The sequence below is a fragment of the Staurois parvus genome, unplaced genomic scaffold (genome assembly GCF_062004578.1).
Source record: "Staurois parvus isolate SC_StPar_1 unplaced genomic scaffold, SC_StPar_1.0 ptg000168l, whole genome shotgun sequence".
Lineage (NCBI taxonomy): Eukaryota > Metazoa > Chordata > Amphibia > Anura > Ranidae > Staurois > Staurois parvus.
In genome coordinates, this window is record NW_028317964.1 from 3,000,999 (window position 1) to 3,006,998 (window position 6,000).

Genomic DNA, 6,000 nt, shown 5'->3' on the forward strand with positions numbered 1-6,000 from the left:
TCACTTTTTAAGCGTGTGTTTGTGACAGCAACTAAGTTGTAATAAAGAATATTATTAAAATAGTAAAATTTTATACAAGCGTTACTATCAATCAAGGTAAAATATGTGTTGGTATGAGAATATACAGCCATCACTGTTTTAAACTAAATTCCTTTGCCTGTAATGTTCTTATCCAAGCTAAAATTGAAGATATTTATTACAGCTATATATTTATACAATACCAACAATCTATACACGTTCACATCATTTTGCCTTCAAGAAGCTTACAGTCTAATGGCATACTAGCGCCATTTTAGACAGGAGCAAGTTAATTTACCAGCATGTCTTTTGGTGTGTGGGAGGAAGCTGGAGTACCTCCGTGCAAGCACAACAAGAACATCCAAAGTCCCTGTAGACAGTGTTCTGGCTGAGATTCAAACCAAGTGCCCCAGTGCAGCAAGGTGGACATGCAAGCCACTAAGCCACTGTGCTGCCCATGGTATGTGTGTGTGTTATAAAGGAACTGATATTGCAGTTTTTGGTAGGCGCTAAAAAGATAAAACACTTTTTCAATAGCACTCATATTCCACAGGGAACATCTTTATTTTTAAGCTCCTGGGACTAAACACCTGCTACTGCCTTTGCTACAAAAGTCACTCGAGTTCCCAAGAGATATAGGAAGCAACACCTCAGACAATCGATTCCTATAAGCGAACGGTTACATTTAATTTGTGTGGACTGTTCATTTACAGTAGCAAAATATTAAGTAGAGCTAATGAAACATGGACAAAAGAGGGGGCTAAACAGAGAGATTATAGTTTTGGCAAGTGCACATATGAAATAATTGCAGGGATATATATCATATGTCTAGCAGCAAAATACAGAAATTAAAGGAGAGAAAAGCAAAAGTGTCATTCTGATTTCATCTGTTGTTCTTCATGAAAAAAGCACATTAGTATTGTTGTGTAATGGGGAAAATAGCTACTCTCTAACCTGTTGTGACCTGGAGATCCAAGTGGCACACTGGAGATCCATAGGGGACACCCTGAAAGCAACCTAGCCATGCATGACCAAGACCCCAGTTCCTATTCCAACCAACTACTGGCATGGCCTACCAAGAGACCCTGCTATGTTCTGGCAGAGAGAACTATTTCCAGAAGATGTCACCATTTAGGTTAGAGCAGGGGTTTCCAAACTATGACCCGTGGCCACATCCAGCGCACTACAAGATTTTATCCATCCCAGAAACTGTCTATAAAAATACCCCTGCTGGCTGACAGTGGTCTGTCCATCTTAATATGGAGACTGGTGCATCCACTACCAAACAGTCAACCATGACACTCCACCAGCCCCCTAAAGAGCACTGTTAGATGTAGGGGGGAGCTCTGATTGCCTCTCCTGGATGTAAGGGAGGGCTGTAATGGACCCTCCTAGATGTAAGGGAGGAATCTGAAGGGTTATTCCATGGTGTAAAGTAGGACTCTTATGAATTCTTCTCGAATTAATGGGTGACTAAAATGAGCAATCTTGAATGTAGGATGGACTTTACCTGAAACTCCTGGATGTACAGGTGAAACTCGAAAAATTAGAATATCGTGCAAAAGTTAATTTATTTCAGTAATGCAACTTAAAAGGTGAAACTAATATATGAGATAGACTCATTACATGCAAAGCAAGATAGTTCAAGCCGTGATTTGTCATCATTGTGATAATTATTGCTTACAGCTCATGAAAACCCAAATCCACAATCTCAGAAAATTAGAATATTACATGCAATCAATAAAACAAGGATTGTACATAGAACAATATCGGACCTCTGAAAAGTATAAGCATGCATATGTACTCAGTACTTGATTTGGGCCACTTTTGCAGCAATTACTGCCTCAATGCGGCGTGGCATGGAAGCTATCAGCCTGTGGCACTGCTAAGGTGATATGGAAGACCAGGATGCTTCAATAGCAGCCTTCAGCTCTTCTGCATTGTTCGGTCTCATGTCTCTCATCTTTCTCTTGGCAATGCCCCATAGATTCACAGTAATCCCACGGTCATTGAACCAGGTTTTGGTGCTTTTGGCAGTGTGGGCAGGTGCCAAGTCCTGCTGGAAAATGAAGTCAGCATCCCCATAAAGCTTGTCTGTGGAAGGAAGCATGAAGTGCTCCAAAATCTCCTGGTAGACGGCTGCGTTGACCCTGGACTTAATGAAGCACAGTGGACCAACACCAGCAGATGACATGGCTCCCCAAATCAACACAGACTGTGGAAACTTCACACTGGACTTCAAGCATCTTGCAGTGTGTGCCTCTCCATTCTTCCTCCATACTCTGGGTCCTTGGTATCAAAATGAGATGCAAAAGTTGCTCTCATCAGAAAAGAGGACTTTGGACCACTGAGCAACAGACCAGGTCTATTTTTCTTTAGCCCAGGTAAGACACTTCTGACGTTGTTTGTTGTTCAGGAGCGGCTTGACAAGAGGAATACGACATTTGAAGCCCATGTCCAGGATCCGTCTGTGTGTGGTGGCTCTTGATGCACTGACTCCAGCCTCAGTCCACTCCTTGTGAAAGTCCCCAACACTTTTGAATGGCCTTTTCCTGACAATCCTCTCCAGGCTGCGGTCATCCCTGATGATTGCGCACCTTTTTCTTCCACACTTTTCCCTTCCACATAACTTTCTATTAATGTGTTTTGATACAGCACTTTGGGAACATCCAACTTCTATTGCAATTACCTTTTGAGGCTTTCCCTCCTTATGGAGGGTGTCAGTGATGGTTTTCTGCACAACTGTCAGGTCAGCAGTCTTTCCCATGATTGTGATTTTTACTGAACCAGACTGAGAGACCATTTAAAGGCTCAGGAACCCTTTGCAGGTGTTATGGCTTAATTAGCTGATTAGAGTGGGACACTTTGAGCCGAGAATATTGCACCTTTTCACAATATTCTAATTTTCTGAGATTGTGGATTTGGAGTTTTCATGAGCTGTAAGCCATAATCATCACAATTATGACAAATCACGGCTTGAACTATCTTGCTTTGCATGTAATGAGTCTATCTCATATATTAGTTTCACCTTTAAGGTTGCATTACTGAAATAAATGAACTTTTGCTCGATATTCTAATGTTTTGGGTTTCACCTGTAAGGGAGGATTTTGATGGGTTCTCCTGGAATTAATGGGGGACTATGATGGGCACTCCTGGATGTAAGGATGTAAGGGAGGACTGTGGTGGGCTTTCCTGGATGTAAGAGGGACTCTGTATAAAACAGTTTTTTTTCAGCCTGCAAACGTTTGTAAACTTCACAATGTGGCCGTTACTGAAAAGTTTGGAGATCCCTGGGATAGAGGAAGGGTGAGGGCACACAACCTACAGTTCTGAATAGCTCATAGCAAAATGTTAGCATGATACAGGGAGAACAATGCAAATTGTGTATACAGAGTCTAGAGAGCAGAGACAAAACAAAAGGCCTGTGCCTGCAGAGGGTTTTCCCAGAGATCATCCCTCAAAGAATCCAAGTATTCCCATTATATACAAGCCTATTATACAAGGCCTACATCTACCTTTGGCTTTCTCCAGCTTACCTTTAAGAAGAAGCGATACGATTTATGCTTTCCGGCCTCCCTCTGCAATGTACTGATCCACCCAGAGTGGGTGCTACTCCTACCAGCCCCAGGAAGCTTTCCTCTTCCTAATATATACTCACCTTCTAGCAGAGGGCAGGGCTAGCACCAAAATGGTTATTAGTACTGACAACATCACAAACTCATCTGCATTTGTATGCATTATACCCACTGGATCTTATATCACCTTTAAAGCTATAACACGTCAATCTAAAATACAACATGCTGTTAGAGCAGCGGTTCTCAACCTGGGGGTCGCGACTCCTTTGGGGGTCGAACGACCATTTCCCAGGGGTCGCCTAAGACCATTGGAAAACACATATTTCCGATGGTCTTAGGAACCGAGACGCCGCTCCTGTCTCCGGCGATGTGTGGGCGGGATGATATGCTGCCCCTGTCACCGCCTCCTCGCCGCTGATTGGCCACCGGAACTGTAGCTCATACAGGCGGCCAATCACCGGCGAGAAGGTGGAGCTTGGAGAGGAGGAGCCGAGCGGCAGCGCGCGGAGATCGAAGAAGATCGAGGGAGCTGCAGGAACGAGTGAAGAGAGAGGCCAGAGAAGGAAGACAGCTGACAGGTAAGTGCAAATTTTGCTGCTGCAGCCAGGTATGCAGGCTGTAGATGGGAGAGGGAGAGAGCGAGCCCAGGCTGGAGCAGGAGTCAGCAAGGTAAGTATCATTGGTGTCAGTGGGAGGGATAGTGCCCCATCATTTGTGTCACTAATACCAACGATGGGGCACTATTCCTCCCCCCACTGACACCAACGATGGGGCACTATTCCTCCCCCCACTGACACCAACGATGGGGCACTATTCCTCCCCCCACTGACACCAACGATGGGGCACTATTCCTCCCCCCACTGACACCAACGATGGGGCACTATTCCTCCCACTGACACCCACAATGGGGCACTATTCCTCCCACTGACACCCACGATGGGGCACTATTCCTCCCACTGACGCCAATGATGGGGCACTATTCCTCCCACTGACGCCAATGATGGGGCACTATTCTTCCCACTGACACCAATGATGGGGCACTATTCCTCCCACTGACACCAATGATGGGGCACTATTCCTCCCACTGACACCAATGATGGAGCACTATTCCTCCCACTGACACCAATGATGGAGCACTATTCCTCCCACTGACACCAATGATGGGGCACTTTTCCTCCCACTGACACCAATGATGGGGCACTATTCCTCCCACTGATACTAATGATGGGGCACTATTCCTCCCACTGACACCAATGATGGGGCACTATTCCTCCCACTGACACCAATGATGGGGCACTATTCCTCCCACTGACACCAATGATGGGGCACTATTCCTCCCACTGACACCAATGATGGGGCACTATTCCTCCCACTGACACCAATGATGGGGCACTATTCCTCCCACTGACACCAATGATGGGGCACTATTCCTCCCACTGACACCAATGATGGGGCACTATTCCTCCCACTGACACCAATGATGGGGCACTATTCCTCCCACTGACACCAATGATGGGGCACTATTCCTCCCACTGACACCAATGATGGGGCACTATTCCTCCCACTGACACCAATGATGGGGCACCATTTCTCCCACTGACACCAATGATGGGGCACTATTCCTCCCACTGACGCCAATGATGGGACACTATTCCTCCCACTGACGCCAATGATGGGGCACTATTCCTCCCACTGACGCCAATGATGGGGCACTATTCCTCCCACTGACGCCAATGATGGGACACTATTCCTCCCACTGACGCCAATGATGGGACACTATTCCTCCCACTGACGCCAATGATGGGACACTATTCCTCCCACTGACGCCAATGATGGGACACTATTCCTCCCACTGACGCCAATGATGGGGCACTATTCCTCCCACTGACGCCAATGATGGGACACTATTCCTCCCACTGACGCCAATGATTGGGCACTATTCCTCCCACTGACGCCAATGATTGGGCACTATTCCTCCCACTGACACCAATGATGGAACACTATTCCTCCCACTGACACCAATGATGGGGCACTATTCCTCCCACTGACACCAATGATGGGACACTATTCCTCCCACTGACACCAATGATGGGACACTATTCCTCCCACTGATACCAATGATGGGACACTATTCCTCCCACTGACACCAATGATGGGGCACTATTCCTCCCATGGACACCAATGATGGGACACTATTCCTCCCACTGACACCAATGATGGGACACTATTCCTCCCACTGATACCAACGATGGGACACTATTCATCCCACTGACATCAGTGATGGGGCGCTAGTCCTCCCACTGCAAAATTACAGTTATGAAGTAGCAACGAAAATAATTTTATGGTTGGGGGTCACCACAACATGAGGAACTGTATTAAGGGGTCGCGGCATTAGAAAGGTTGAGAA